General features: G+C 46.9%; 1 protein-coding gene across 5 annotated transcripts in view; it reads left to right on the plus strand.

The window, feature by feature from the left end:
* The window catches only part of BBX (BBX high mobility group box domain containing), a 244701-nt gene that overhangs the window by 160776 nt on the left and 67049 nt on the right, over window positions 1–16876 (plus strand). The gene's annotated exons all lie outside the window — the stretch shown is intronic.

A 16876-nucleotide genomic window follows, 5' to 3' on the forward strand; every position in this document is an offset into this window, starting at 1 on the left:
CCCAGGGGGGCCCAGTTCCAGGGAAAGTGGTCCAGTCAAGAATCTGTACTCCTGATAAATATCCTGGAACTCGGAGCAATTTACAATGCTCTTCTGCAAGCCTCCGATCTTCTTCGAAATCAAGCCATCTAGGTGCAGTTGGACAACACCACGGTGGTGGCGTACATAAACCCACAAGGAGGAACAAAGAGCAGGGCCGCAGTGCGGGATGTGTCCAGGATTCTCCACTGGTCGGAAACCAATGCAGGAACATCTCTGCAATATTAATTCCAGGCGTGAACAATTGGAAGGCGGACTTCCTCAGTAGGCACGACCTCCATCCAGGGGAATGGGGCCTTCATCCTCAGGTGTTTCAACAACTGGTTCACCGGTGGGGCTGTCCGCAGATAGACCTGATGGCTTCTCGTCTCAACAAGAAGCTGCGTCGGTAATGTTCCAGAACAAGGGATCCACAGGCTGGCAGTGGACACTCTGACGGCGCCGTGGAATTACCACTTTGTGTATCAGTTTCCTCCAATCCCTCTCATTCCCAGAGTGCTAAAAAGACTCAAAAGGTAAAATGTTCAGGCAATTCTCATTGTCCCAGATTGGCCTAGGAGGGCCTGGTTTGTGGACCTCCTAACCCTGTCTCTGGGGGAATTTTGGCCTCTGCCGCTCTTAGAGGACCTTCTTCAACAAGGGCCGTTCGTTTATCCAGACTTACTGCAGCTACGTTTAACGGCGTGGAGGTTAAGAAGGAGATTCTAGCCAGAAAGGGTCTCCCTTCCAAGGTTATTTCCACTATGATCCAGGCCTGTATGGGGGTCACGTCAAAGCATTACCACCGTATCTGGAAGAAATATGTTTCCTGGTGTGAGAGTAGAAAATACTCTCCTGCGGAGTTTCAACTTGGCCATTTTCTGCACTTCCTGCAAGCAGGAGTGGATATGAGCCTAAGGTTAGGCTCCATCAAGGTACAGATTTCGTCTCTCCCCAATTTCTTCCAGAAACAGCTTGCGGTGCTTCCGGAAGTACAGACATTTCTGAAAGGTGTTCTTCGTATCCAGCCACTTTTTGTTCCTCCCACAGTTCCGTGGGAACTTCATGTGGTCTTGACTTTTCTCCAGTTGGATTGGTTTGAGCCCTTACATAGGGCAGAATTGAAGTATCTTACTTGTTGGAATACTGTAATGTTGCTGGCCTTAGCTTCTGCTAGGCGTGTGTCTGAATTGGGGGCCTTATCTTGTAAGATCCCATATTTGATATTTCATGAGGATAGAGCGGATCTCAGGACTCGCCCGCAGTTTTTGCCGAAGGTGGTTTTGGCCTTTCACATTAATCAACCGATTGTGGTTACGGTGCTGTTGGATATGTCGGTTGCTCCAAAGTCCTTGGATGTGGTTAGGGCTTTGGGGCTTTACGTCAAGAGGACTTCTCGTCACAGGAAGTCTGACTCGCTGTTTGTCCTTTATGACGCTGCCAAGGTTGGATGCCCTGCTTCTAAGCAGTCCATTGCTCGTTGGCTTCGGTTTACCATTCAACATGCCTATTCTTCAACTGCTCTGCCGCTGCCGAGTTCTGTACACGCCCACTCGACAAGGTCGGTGGGTTCTTCCTGGGCGGCTGCCCGGGGTGTCTCGGTCCTACAGTTGTGCCGTGCAGCTGGGTCGAACACGTTTGTTAAGTTCTACAGGTTCGACACCTTGGTCAAGGATGACCTTCAGTGTGGTCAGGCGGTTTTGGAGGGGTCTTGGCACTCTCCCACCTGTTCTGGGAGCTTTAGGACTTCCCCACGGTACTAAAATACATTCCCCAGTATCCACTAGGACTTTAGAGAAAATGGGAATTTAATACCTACTGGTAATTCCTGCTTCGTTTTCCTACTAGTTTGTAAGTGTTCTTGGTTGGGTCTGCTGTTGCTGCCCCAGATCCATGTTGATTAACATTGTTATCCTTATAGGGTTAGCGTTTCTCTACTCTCTTTGGGCGCGCATCTGCTTTCCTTCTTACTGTTGTGTGTTGGTTCGTTGCCTCACCGATTTACATGTTGTTCCTTTTCTCATGCTATGTTCGTCTCCTCGGGCGTAGTTTTTCTAGATTGAGGGGCAAAGAGAGGAGGAGCCAGCACACACTATCAATTTCTTAAAGTACCCAGGCTCCAATGGACCCGATCTATACCCCCACTGTACTAAAGTACATTTCCCAGTATCCATTATGGACTACGAGAAAAGGAATTACCGGTAGGTATTAAATTCCTATTTTTCCATTGCACTGTGGATATTTCCCACTTCAGAAATTAGGGAAAGGGGGTGACATTTCAAATGTGTGAAGAAGAGCATCACTGCTGTGATTGTACATAACACAGGAGAAGAATGCAGGAGCACATTTTAGACTCTAAACACATGATTAATTAAAAAATAATAATCAGCATATTACATGCTGTAATTGTGCTTTAAAGAATAAAAGGAAAAAGGGCGGTTATTAGTCTTCATTTGACTCAAATTGGCTATTGTCATCTACAGCAGCAAAGCAACCTCCTTCCGATGGGAAACTACAATTATTTCAGTTACTGACTACATATCTCTGTTGCATCTGCAATACTGTATATTGCCACTTGGTTTGTTTAATTATTGTAAATACTAGTTACCAGCCCGTCAAAATGATGGAACTGAGCTGCTAGGAGCCGGGGCTCTGTCATGCTTAGGTGTAGGCGTGTGTGCGCGTGCCTGCCCGAATGGAGTAACACTTGAATGGCCCCACCTGGTTAGGGAGGCCAATCCCGGGATCGTCGGGATCCCGGGATTTAGGCCCAAAAACGGCCGGGATTCAATCCCGGGATTGGAAGCTCCAATCCCGGGGATTGAGGGATCAGCGTTGAGCGTCCTCAGGATGCTCAGACGCTGCCCGGCTCCCTCCTCCTGTCTCCCCCTGCGCAGAGTGACCTGTGACTGTGAGGTCACGCTGCGCTTTCAGCAGCCGCCAAGCCGGAAAGTACGACTGTCTTTACCCGCCGCCTCCTCCCGGCTCACCCTGCACTCCACCCGCTGCCTCCTCCCGGCTCCCCTACACTCACCCGCCGGCTCCGCTGCACTCACTCGCCGGCTCCTCCTCGCCCGCTACCTGGCTGTGCAGGTTTGTACGGGTTTTTTTATGTCTGCAGGGAGGGGCGGCCGGACACAGTCTAAAGCCAATCCCGGGTATCCTGGGAATCCCGGGATTGACCATTTTTCAATCCCGATACCCGGGATTGAAAAAATGGCCCGGGATTGGCTTCCCTACACCTGGTGCCATCTGGTAGCTGCCGGCACACCATAGAGGTGTGATGCAACATTATCCTTTTATTACATAGTATATGAGGTTCTATGTAGAACCACCATTTATACTGAATGTCAGATTCTAGGAATAATAAATAATTGAAAAAATAATTTTAAATAATTAAATCGGCAGCATCTGTGGTTTGAGCAGAGATAATACCTGTGGCTGAAAGTAGACTGTTAGCTATTCTCTATTCCCTAACCCTAAAGGGCAGATTGGATGGGCCATATGTTTCTTATCTGCGTCAAATTCTATGTTTCAGCTAGATGACTGTGCACTCCCCCTATCCTAAACTGCTGTTGCCCCTATAAAAGTGTACAAAAACCGCCTGTAGGCTCTGGGATGTTGGAGAGGTGGGATACAGTGTTACAGCCTCCCTACCCATACAGTCCTTCAGTGAAAGTGCTAGAGCTCTTCCCAACCCCCTTTCCTAATGGAAACCAATCCAGGTGTAGTGGCAGTCTGAGGTTTGGAGGTGGGAAGAGTGTTCCCTGTATTTTTATATTTATTTTATTACATAGTATAATCTCTTTTCTCTATCGTCCTAGTGGATGCTGGGGTTCCTGAAAGGACCATGGGAATAGCGGCTCCGCAGGAGACAGGGCACAAAAAGTAAAGCTTTTTCCGATCAGGTGGTGTGCACTGGCTCCTCCCCCTATGACCCTCCTCCAGACTCCAGTTAGATTTTTGTGCCCGGCCGAGAAGGGTGCAATCTAGGTGGCTCTCCTAAAGAGCTGCTTAGAGAAAGTTTAGCTAGGTTTTTTATTTTACAGTGATTCCTGCTGGCAACAGGATCACTGCAGCGAGGGACTGAGGGGAGAAGGAGTCAACTCACCTGCGTGCAGGATGGATTGGTTTCTTGGCTACTGGACATCAAGCTCCAGAGGGACGATCACAGGTACAGCCTGGATGGTCACCGGAGCCACGCCGCCGGCCCCCTTGCAGATGCTGAAATCAGAAGAGGTCCAGAATCGGCGGCTGAAGACTCCTGCAGTCTTCTAAAGGTAGCGCACAGCACTGCAGCTGTGCGCCATTTTCCTCTCAGCACACTTCACACGGCAGTCACTGAGGGTGCAGGGCGCTGGGAGGGGGGCGCCCTGGGAGGCAAATGAGTACCTAAAAAGGCTAAAAATACCTCACATATAGCCCTAGAGGCTATATGGAGATATTTAACCCCTGCCTAATTTTTCTAAATAGCGGGAGACGAGCCCGCCGGAAAAGGGGCGGGGCCTATCTCCTCAGCACACGGCGCCATTTCCTCTCACAGCTCCGCTGGTCAGGACGGCTCCCAAGTCTCTCCCCTGCACTGCACTACAGAAACAGGGTAAAACAGAGAGGGGGGGGCACATTTATGGCGATATTTTGATATAACAAAGCAGCTATAAGGGAGCACTTATTATAAGGCTATCCCTGATATATATATAGCGCTTTTGGTGTGTGCTGGCAAACTCTCCCTCTGTCTCCCCAAAGGGCTAGTGGGTCCTGTCTTCGTTAGGAGCATTCCCTGTGTGTCTGCTGTGTGTCGGTACGTGTGTGTCGACATGTATGAGGACGATATTGGTGTGGAGGCGGAGCAATTGCCAAATATGAGGATGTCACCCCCTAGGGAGTCGACACCAGAATGGATGCCTTTATTTATGGAACTACGAGATAGTGTCAACACGCTAAAGCAGTCGTTTGACGACGAGACGGCCGGACAATCAATTAGTGCCTGTCCAGGCGACTCAAACACCGTCAGGGGCTGTGAAACGCCCTTTGCCTCAGTCGGTCGACACAGACCCAGACACAGGCGATGACTCCAGTGGTGACGGTGACGAATCAACCGTATTTTCCAGTAGGGCCACACGTTATATGATTTTGGCAATGAAGGAGGCGTTACATTTAGCTGATACTACAGGTACCACTAAACAGGGTATTATGTGGGGTATGAAAAAACTACCTATAGTTTTTCCTGAATCAGAAGAACTAAATGACGTGTGTAATGAAGCGTGGGTTGCCCCTGATAAAAAGCTGATAATTTCAAAGAAATTATTGGCATTATACCCTTTCCCGCCAGAGGTTAGGGAGCGCTGGGAAACACCTCCTAGGGTGGACAAGGCGCTAACACGCTTATCTAAACAAGTGGCGTTACCCTCTCCTGAGACGGCCGCACTTAAAGATCCATCAGATAGGAGGATGGAAAATATCCAAAAAAGTATATACACACATGCAGGTGTTATACTACGACCAGCTGTAGCGACTGCCTGGATGGGCAGTGCGGGGGTAGTTTGGTCAGAATCCCTGATTGAAAATATTGATACCCTGGACAGGGACAATATTTTACTGTCGTTAGAACAAATAAAGGATGCATTTCTTTATATGCGTGATGCACAGAGGGATATATGCACACTGGCATCACGGGTAAGTGCTATGTCCATTTCGGCCAGAAGAGCTTTATGGACGCGACAGTGGACAGGCGATGCGGATTCAAAACGGCATATGGAAGTTTTGCCGTATAAAGGGGAGGAGTTATTTGGAGTCGGTCTATCAGATTTGGTGGCCACGGCTACAGCCGGGAAATCCACCTTTCTACCTCAAGTCACTCCCCAACAGAAAAAGGCACCGACTTTTCAACCGCAGCCCTTTCGTTCCTTTAAAAATAAGAGAGCAAAGGGCTATTCATATCTGCCACGAGGCAAAGGTCGAGGGAAGAGACAGCAACACGCAGCTCCTTCCCAGGATCAGAAGCCCTCCCCGGCTTCTACAAAAGCCTCAGCATGACGCTGGGGCTTCTCGAGCGGACTCGGGGACGGTGGGGGGTCGTCTCAAAAATTACAGCGCGCAGTGGGCTCACTCGCAAGTAGATCCCTGGATCCTGCAGATAATATCTCAGGGATACAGGTTGGAATTAGAGACAGATCCACCTCGCCGTTTCCTGAAGTCTGCTTTACCAACGTCCCCCTCCGAAAGGGAGACGGTTTTGGAAGCCATTCACAAGCTGTACTCTCAGCAGGTGATAGTCAAGGTACCTCTTCTGCAACAAGGGAAGGGGTATTATTCCACTCTTTTTGTGGTACCGAAGCCGGATGGCTCGGTAAGGCCTATTCTAAATCTGAAGTCCTTGAACCTGTACATAAAGAAGTTCAAGTTCAAAATGGAGTCACTCAGAGCAGTGATAGCGAACCTGGAAGAGGGGGACTTTATGGTATCCTTGGACATCAAGGATGCGTATCTCCACGTTCCAATTTACCCCTCACACCAGGGGTACCTCAGGTTCGTTGTACAAAACTGTCACTATCAGTTTCAGACGCTGCCGTTCGGATTGTCCACGGCACCTCGGATCTTTACAAAGGTAATGGCCGAGATGATGATTCTTCTTCGAAGAAAAGGCGTATTAATTATCCCATACTTGGACGATCTCCTAATAAGGGCGAGGTCCAGAGAACAGCTAGAGATGGGATTAGCACTGTCTCAAGAAGTGCTAAAACAGCACGGGTGGATTCTGAATATTCCAAAATCCCAGTTAATGCCGACAACTCGTCTGCTGTTCCTAGGGATGATTCTGGACACGGTTCAGAAAAAGGTTTTTCTCCCGGAGGAAAAAGCCAAGGAGTTATCCGAGCTTGTCAGGAACCTCCTAAAACCAGGAAAGGTGTCTGTACATCAATGCACAAGAGTCCTGGGAAAAATGGTGGCTTCTTACGAAGCAATTCCATTTGGCAGATTCCACGCAAGAATTTTCCAAAGGGATCTGTTGAACAAATGGTCAGGGTCGCATCTTCAGATGCACCTGCGGATAACCCTGTCTCCAAGGACAAGGGTGTCTCTTCTGTGGTGGTTGCAGAGTGCTCATCTATTGGAGGGCCGCAGATTCGGCATACAGGATTGGATCCTGGTGACCACGGACGCCAGCCTGAGAGGCTGGGGAGCAGTCACACAAGGAAGAAACTTCCAGGGAGTATGGACGAGCCTGGAAACGTCTCTTCACATAAACATTCTGGAACTAAGAGCAATATACAATGCTCTAAGCCAGGCAGAACCTCTGCTTCAGGGAAAACCGGTGTTGATCCAGTCGGACAACATCACGGCAGTCGCCCATGTGAACAGACAGGGCGGCACAAGAAGCAGGAGTGCAATGGCAGAAGCTGCAAGGATTCTTCGCTGGGCAGAGAATCATGTGATAGCACTGTCAGCAGTGTTCATCCCGGGAGTGGACAACTGGGAAGCAGACTTCCTCAGCAGACACGATCTTCACCCGGGAGAGTGGGGACTTCATCCAGAAGTCTTCCACATGCTGGTAACCCGTTGGGAAAGACCAATGGTGGACATGATGGCGTCTCGCCTCAACAAAAAACTGGACAGGTATTGCGCCAGGTCAAGAGATCCGCAGGCAATAGCTGTGGACGCGCTGGTAACGCCTTGGGTGTACCAGTCGGTGTATGTGTTTCCTCCTCTGCCTCTCATACCAAAAGTATTGAGAATTATACGGCAAAGAGGCGTAAGAACGATACTAGTGGTTCCGGATTGGCCAAGAAGGACTTGGTACCCGGAACTTCAAGAGATGATCACGGAAGATCCGTGGCCTCTACCTCTAAGGAGGGACTTGCTTCAGCAGGGTCCCTGTCTGTTTCAAGACTTACCGCGGCTGCGTTTGACGGCATGGCGGTTGAACGCCGGATCCTAAAGGAAAAAGGCATGCCGGAAGAAGTCATTCCTACTTTGATTAAAGCAAGGAAGGAAGTAACCGTGCAACATTATCACCGAATTTGGCGAAAATATGTTGCGTGGTGCGAAGATCGGAGTGCTCCGACGGAGGAATTTCAACTGGGTCGATTCCTACATTTCCTGCAAATCAGGATTGTCAATGGGTCTCAAATTGGGATCTATTAAGGTTCAAATTTCGGCCCTGTCGATTTTCTTTCAAAAAGAATTGGCTTCAGTCCCTGAAGTCCAGACCTTTGTTAAGGGAGTGCTGCATATACAGCCTCCTGTGGTGCCTCCAGTGGCACCGTGGGATCTCAATGTGGTTTTGGACTTCCTAAAATCTCATTGGTTTGAACCACTAAAAAAGGTGGATTTGAAATATCTCACATGGAAAGTGACCATGCTTCTAGCCCTGGCTTCTGCCAGGAGAGTGTCAGAATTGGCAGCTTTATCTTACAAAAGCCCATATCTGATTTTCCATTCGGACAGGGCAGAACTGCGGACTCGTCCGCATTTTCTCCCTAAGGTGGTGTCAGCATTTCATCTGAACCAGCCTATTGTAGTGCCTGCGGCTACAAGTGACTTGGAGGACTCCAAGTTACTGGACGTTGTCAGAGCATTAAAAATATATATTGCAAGGACAGCTGGAGTCAGAAAATCTGACTCGTTGTTTATATTGTATGCACCCAACAAGATGGGTGCTCCTGCGTCTAAGCAGACGATTGCTCGTTGGATCTGTAGCACAATCCAACTTGCACATTCTGTGGCAGGCCTGCCACAGCCTAAATCTGTAAAGGCCCACTCCACAAGGAAGGTGGGCTCATCTTGGGCGGCTGCCCGAGGGGTCTCGGCATTACAACTTTGCCGAGCAGCTACGTGGTCAGGGGAGAACACGTTTGTAAAATTTTACAAATTTGATACTCTGGCTAAGGAGGACCTGGAGTTCTCTCATTCGGTGCTGCAGAGTCATCCACACTCTCCCGCCCGTTTGGGAGCTTTGGTATAATCCCCATGGTCCTTTCAGGAACCCCAGCATCCACTAGGACGATAGAGAAAATAAGATTTTACTTACCGATAAATCTATTTCTCGGAGTCCGTAGTGGATGCTGGGCGCCCATCCCAAGTGCGGATTATCTGCATAAATTGTACATAGTTATTGTTAACTAATTCGGGTTATTGTTGAAGGAAGCCATCTTTCAGAGGCTCCGCTGTTATCATACTGTTAACTGGGTTTAGATCACAAGTTGTACGGTGTGATTGGTGTGGCTGGTATGAGTCTTACCCGGGATTCAAAATCCTCCCTTATTGTGTACGCTCGTCCGGGCACAGTACCTAACTGGAGTCTGGAGGAGGGTCATAGGGGGAGGAGCCAGTGCACACCACCTGATCGGAAAAAGCTTTACTTTTTGTGCCCTGTCTCCTGCGGAGCCGCTATTCCCATGGTCCTTTCAGGAACCCCAGCATCCACTACGGACTCCGAGAAATAGATTTATCGGTAAGTAAAATCTTATTTTTGGTTTTAACAGAAGTAATCATTTGCAGTTCTCCAATATAGAGACCCTTTTTTTCACCTACAAATAATTGACCAATTGCTGAGCTGGTCAGCGGGCTTCCCTGATCAGGAACATAGTAATGTGATTCAGAAAGTACAGTACATGTATTCACTACATACAGTGGTGCTTGAAAGTTTGTGAACCCTTCAGAATTTTCTATATTTCTGCAGAAATTTAACCTAAAACTACGTCAGATTTTCATCCAAGTTCTAAAAGTAGGTAGAGAACCAAATCAAACAAATGACAAAAAAATTTTTTTTTAGACAAGCTCATTTTTTTTATTGAGGAAATTATCCTATATGACATATCTGTGGGTGGCAAAAGTATGTGAACCTTTAGGTATAGCAGATATTTTAAAGGTGAAATTAGTTGGGTATTTTCAATCTATGGGATGACAAGCAGGAGTGAGTGGAAAACCTGTTGTTTTTTTTTTAAAGAACAAGGATCTATTAAAATCTGATGTTCACAACATGTTTGTAGAAGTGTATCATGCCACGAACGAAGAATATTTCTGAGGACCTCAGAAGAAGAGTTGTTGATTCTCCGCACTTTGGAAAAGGTTACAAAGCCATCTGTAAAAAGTTTGAACTCCACCAATCAACAGTCAGATAGATTGTGTACATATGGAGGAAATTCCAGAGCATTATTACACTCCCCAGGAGTGGTCGACCAACAAACATCATGCCAAGAGCAAGGCGTCTAATAGTTTGCAAGGTCACAAAGGACCCCAAGGTAACCTCTAAGCAACTGGAGGCCTTTCTCATGAGTCCACCACCAGGGGTGCATGGCAGGATTGCAAGGACAAAGCCGCTGCTGTCCAAAAAGAACATTGCTGCCTGTCTGCAGTTTGCTAAAGATCACCAGAAGGCTATTGGGACGATAATTTGTGCACCGAATTTAGATTAAATGAGAAGCGTTATATGTTTGGAGAGATGAGAACACTGCATTCCAGCATGAAAACCTCATACCATCTGTGAAACTATCATGGTTTGGGCCTGTTTTGCTGGCCCAGGATGACTTGCCATCATTGATGGGACAATGAATTCTGAATTATACCACAATATTCTAAAGGAAAATGACAGGGCCATCTGTCCATGAGCTGCATCTCAATGGAACGTGGGTCATTCAGCAAGACAACGACCCAAAGCACACAAGTCATTCAACCAAAGAATGGTTAGCGAAGAATACATTTTACAGTTTTGGAATGGCCAAGTCAAAGTCCTGACCTTAATCCAATTGAAATGTTGTGGAAGGACCTGAAGCAAGCAGTTCATGGGAGGAAATCCACAAACATATAGAGTTGAAGCTGTTTTGTACAGAGGAATGGCGTAAAATTCAAAGCTGATGTTCAGGTCTAATCAAGAATTACCGGAAACGTTTAGCACAAAGGGGTCATACCAGATACTGAAAGCAAAGGTTCACATACTTTTTCTGTCTGCCACTATGGGACACTGGCACAAGTTCAAGACCGTGAGTGATGATGGAGGCTTTACAGGGAGCTGGCACTTTAAATAATCTAAGAAGTGAACCGGCTCCTCCCCCTCTAATGAGCTTGGGAGCCAGTACATGGATGAGGGTGGAGTTGGTGGGCTTTTCAGCCTGTCAATCACTTCAGAATGTGCCTTTCTCAGCGTGGCAGATTTTTAACTGGTAACGTTGTTATATATTTCCTCAGGAATCAGCAGTGTTTACAAGACAGGTGCACATTCCTCTACACTGCCAGAAACTTGAAAGCCTGCACATAAAATACAGGCTGGTGGCTGGCTGAGAGGGTTTAGAATAGAGGAGTACTACAAATATTATATACCTCCCTCTATCCTTCTGATATTCCTCTCTCTCTCTATCTCTGTTTGTACTATTGTGAATGCCCATGTGAATTGTATGTGTCTCTATTCTGTCCGTCACAATGGCAAGTAAGGGACCAGTGTATAAGGCGTCACAAAAATGATCTGTGTGAAATATAAAAAATAAAAACCTTTCACACAGTTGTTAACTCCCTGTGTGAAGCATGCGCTTGGGAGGTTGTCTCAATTAACTCGTCCCAAGATGCTATTTGTACCCCCTGGGTGGCAGAGCCACAGGAACCATCTCGCAATTATATATTGAGGTGGCTGCTTACGAAGGACTCGCAAGACTGTGAGGGAGACCCCTCAAAATTATTTAACTCCCCTTTCTATTTCTACAAAACATATTGGGTAGCAGGACTAACCAATTCAGTTAAGGGTCTCACAAAACGTTTGGGTACATCCAGTAAGCACCACAGACAGTTTATAAGAGTAAAGAACGTCCTGTACCACCAAATCTTCCGTCAGATGAATCTGGAGATGAACTTCTCTCTCAGAATGTAGCTGAAGGAGATGGTCGGGAGTTGGGAGAAATCACTGATGCAGAGGACTAAGGGGGTCATTCCGAGTTGTTCGCTCGCAAGCTGCTTTTAGCAGCTTTGCACACGCTAAGCCGCCGCCTACTGGGAGTGAATCTTGGCATATTAAAATTGCGAACGAAAGATTAGCAGAATTGCGAATAGACACTTCTTAGCAGTTTCTGAGTAGCTCCAGACTTACTCGGCATCTGCGATCAGTTCAGTGCTTGTCGTTCCTGGTTTGACGTCACAAACACACCCAGCGTTCGCCCAGACACTCCCCCGTTTCTCCAGCCACTCCCGCGTTTTCCCGGAAACGGTAGCGTTTTTTCGCACACTCCCATAAAACGGCCTGTTTCCGCCCAGAAACACCCACTTCCTGTCAATCACTTTACGATCACCAGAACGAAGAAAAAACCTCGTAATGCCGTGAGTAAAATACCTAACTGCATAGCAAATTTACTTGGCGCAGTCGCACTGCGGACATTGCGCATGCGCATTAGCGACTATTCGCTCCGTTGCGACAAAAAAATAACGAGCGAACAACTCGGAATGACCCCCCAAGTTTCTCCAGAAACTACTCAAGGGGTTGAACCTCTTATTTGACAATAAGACGAGTTTTAAATATTTCTAAAACTACACAGATTAGCCTTATATTGCCTTATTTGGTAGAAAATAGTGTCATCAGTCACTTATTCCTTTTCAAACAAGCTGGATGATCAGATGTCTGAGGCCTGGAAAAGCTCGGACAAACTGTTTCAGATGCCTAAGAGTTTCCTAAGTATTTATCCATTTCCTTCGAGTATGACTGATAAATGGGGAAAGTCACCTCGGGTGGACTCCTCTGTCCAGGCTGTCAAAGATGACTGCATTACCTGTTCCAGTTGCAACTTCCTTGAAAGTCCCGTCGGACCTGAAATTGGACACCATGCTGAAATCCATTTATTCAGCCGCAGGTGTCTCACTTAGACCAGCTTTGTAAGGACTTATAAGATAGTTTTCCGGTAGAAGAGGCAGTGATCCTAGCGGAACATATTAAGGCATCGGTTATATATTTAGGGGAAGCGGATAGAGATATCGGCCATGTGAATTCGAGGATCTCATCATCGACTTTTGCGGCCTGAAGAACCCTTTGGCTAAGGTCATGGCAGGTAGACACGGAGTCTTAAGAGAGCAGCGGAAGCTTCTCCGTTTACAGGTGACATTCTTTTTGGAAAAGAACTAGACGCGTTAATTTTACAGACTACGGGTGGTAAATCTACTTTCTTGCCAACCCTTCCACCACCACCTAAACACTCCTATGCCGGAACTTCCTTTAGGTCCTTTCGTTCCACTCAACCTTTTGGAGAACGTGGAAGAACTACACATTTCCGAGGTAGAGGTCGCGGCAAGCAACCAGCCGTTTCTTGTCGTCAAAGTCTACAGAAAAGACCGTGGCATGACTGTCTCCCTTCCCCCCGGGGCCCAAGTACTGTGGGAGGATGGCTTCAAAAATTTCAAGATGCCTGGTTCAAAATTTACGACAATGCGTGGATTCGCAATGTCTCCCTAGGGTTCAAGCTAGATTTCAAAGCTTTGCCGCCAAAGTAATATTTTACAACGTGTCTTCCAATTCTTCTGGACAAACGTGTAGCCCTTCAAGGTGGAATCGGCATGCCTGTACCACTGCTTCAACGAAAGAAGGGTTGCTATTCCAATCATTAAATCAGTTTCTGACTTATTACCGGTTCAAAATGGAGCCGCTTAACTCGGTGATTTCGAGTCTGGAATACAAGGAATTTATGATATCTCAGACATCAAGGATGCATATCTCCACATTCCGATCTGGGATCCTCACCAAGCGTTTTTCAGTTTTGCGATTCAACAAGATAATTTCAGTTCAGAGCCTTACCATTTGGACTGTCCACAGCACCCAGAGTATTTACCAAGGTTATGTCAATGATGATTGCTCACCTCAGATCATTGGGAGTCACAATAATACCATACCTCCTCAAAGCTCCATCCGATCACATTCTACAGGAGCATGCTCTATTAACATCCAATGTGTTGGTAGAGCATGGATGGATAATTAATTTTCGAAAATCCGTCCTTCAGCCGTCAAAACATATCCAGTTTCTCAGTGTGATCTTAAACGCCAACATACAGAGAGTCTTCTTACTGCAAGACAAAGCTCTGAGTATACGAAGATTAGTCCAGGCTGTTCTCAAACCACGGCTGGTCTCAGTCCATTTATGCATTCATATGCTGGGGAAAAGGATAGCGGCTTTTGATACTCTGGAGTTCGGCCATTTCCATTCACGTCTATTCCAGCTGGACCTGTTACATCAATGGTCGGGGTCGAATCTGCACCTTCAACTGTTGGTTCGTCTAAAACCAGAGACACGAATATCGCTTCTTTGGTCGCTCCAACTGCACAATCTCACTGCGGACAGGCGGTTCGGTATATGGGACTGGACGCTTCTGACGATGGATGCCAGCCTCAGAGGATGGGGCGCGGTTATGTTGGACTTCCATCTTCAGCGCCACTGGGCTCCACAAGAATCACTGTTGGCAATAAATGTTTTGGAACTCAGAGCAATCTACAATGCGCTAGTACAAGCCGCACACATTCTTTGATCCACTCCGGTAAAGGTTCGACCAGACAACGCGACTGCAGTAGCGTACGTAAATAAATAAGGCAGAACTCGCAGTCGCATGGCAATGTGAGAAGTGGCACGCAGTCTCCAGTGGACAGAACGCAACGCAGTCATTTGCTCTGCGGTGTTCATTCCAGGAGTGGACAATTGGGAAGCCGACTATCTCATCTGACACTATCTCCATCCAGGAGAATGAGCACTTTATCCAGCGGTGTTTGAAGCCCTGAAACAACGCTGGGGATGTCCAGAGGTGGATCTGATGGCATCCCGACTCAACAGCTTCCTCGATACATTTCCGGAACACTGGATCCACAAGCAGAAGCTGTGGACGCTCTGACCGTGCCTTGGCTGTATGACCTAGTATACGTGTTTAATCCGTTCCCTCTTTTGTCTCGGTTCCTGAAGACAATCAAACGAGAGCCACTCATGGTGATCCTGGTGGCACCAGATTGGCCTAGGAGGAATTGGTTTTCAGACCCGCGCTCTCTTCTGGCGGACGATCCTTGTCCTCTTCATCTGCGTCCGTATCTACTGCAACAACAACCCTTCGTGCATCCAGACTTACCACAAATACGTTTAACGGGATGGCTATTGAGGCAGACCTCCTAAAACGCAAAGGTGTTCCGGAGGGGCTGATTCCCACGATGTTGCAGGCGCGTAAAACAGTCTTATATCTTTCTGTGACCGAAAGGGTTTTCCATTGGATTCCTTTCGTCTCTCACGGTTCTTGCTATTTTTTCAAGCAGGTTTGGATTCCGGACTCCGTATAGGATCCCTGAAAGTTCATGTATCTGCTTTATCGATTTTCTTTCAGAAACACCTAGCGCTCCTGCCGGATGTGCAAACTTTTCTACAAGCCGTTTTGCGGGTACAGCCTCCGTTTGTTCCCCCTACAGCTCCTTGGGATTTAAATCTGGTGCTGGATTTTCTTCAGTCATCCTATTTTGATTCCTTGGATGAAGCAGACATTTTATATCTTACTTGGAAAACTTTTTTTCTACTAGCCCGGAGGGTATCTGAATTGAGTGCCTCGTCTTTCAAACCTCCCTACTTGAGTTTTCATCCTGATAGGGCAGAGTTATGAACACATGCTTCCTTTCTTCCTAAGGTCGTGTGTGTTTTTTCATATCATCCTATCGTGGTACCATCCTTATGGGAAGATTCTGAAACTCCTCCTTCTCTAGATGTAGTAAGAACTTTGAAGATTTACATAGATCGTACAGCATCTTTACGGAAGTCTGATGCTTTATTCATACTTTATGATCTCCCACGTCAGGGGTGGCCTGCTACTAAACAGACCATGGCCCGCTGAATTCGGTTGACAATTAATCAGGCCTATCTCCACCGGTCTAGACAACCTCCATTATCCATTGCTGCCCACGCTACATGCTCAGTTGGGTCTTTGTAGGCCACTGGTAAAGGGGCTACTGTGTCTCAGCTCTGTCGAGGAGCCACTTGATCCAGTATTTATATGTTTACTAAATTCTACAAGTTTGATACTTTCGCGGCTTCATCCTCACGGCTTGGCCGTCTTGTTTTGCAAGTTCCTCCGCGATCTCCCGCCCAGGGGGGGAAACTTTGGGACAGCCCCACGGTCTTGAAGTTGTGCCAGTGTGCCCTAGTGGCTGACAGAAAAAGGCGGATTTTGGTACTTACCGATAAATCCCTTTTTCGAAAGCCATAGAGGACACTGGCCGCCCACCTGTCGCTGTTCTCTTGCCTTCATTGTTGTTCTGTTGTGTTTAATTATGTGCTCTCTTCCCTCGTATAGTTCTATTATCCTGTTCCAGTCTCCTCTCGGCTAATTCATAACTGAGGGATGATGGGTGATAGAGGGGGAGGAGACAGTTTCACTTCTTAGATTATTTAAAGTGCCGGCTCCCTCCTTTTAACACTCACAGATGTGATTTGGATAATTTTCACGTGAACACATATGATTTTTTTTTGGTGTGTCATTTGATTTGGTTCTCTAACTACTTTTAGGACTAGTGTGAAAATCTGATGACGTTTTAGGTCAAATTTCAGCAGAAATCTAGAATATTCTGAAGTTCACAAACTTATAAGCACCACTGTACTTTTCATTCATCTGACATGTTATGCAAAGATTCTGTCAAGGTGTCATCTGTCGGTAAAAGAATGTATTTAAATGTTATACTTTGAAAAACACCAATGTGTTTCAATGTGATCTGCTACTTTGAACCAGCAAGTGAAAGATTAGCAAAATCACGAGACACTACGAGGGATAAATGTAATAGCCTGCAGATTGCAGACATTGGCGGGTTCCCAGCAAGTCTGCCCAATTTTTTAAAATATTCATTTAAAAGGCAAAGCTAACCTAGTGATCTATT

Source organism: Pseudophryne corroboree, chromosome 2 (genome assembly GCF_028390025.1).
Source record: "Pseudophryne corroboree isolate aPseCor3 chromosome 2, aPseCor3.hap2, whole genome shotgun sequence".
NCBI classification, from domain to species: domain Eukaryota; kingdom Metazoa; phylum Chordata; class Amphibia; order Anura; family Myobatrachidae; genus Pseudophryne; species Pseudophryne corroboree.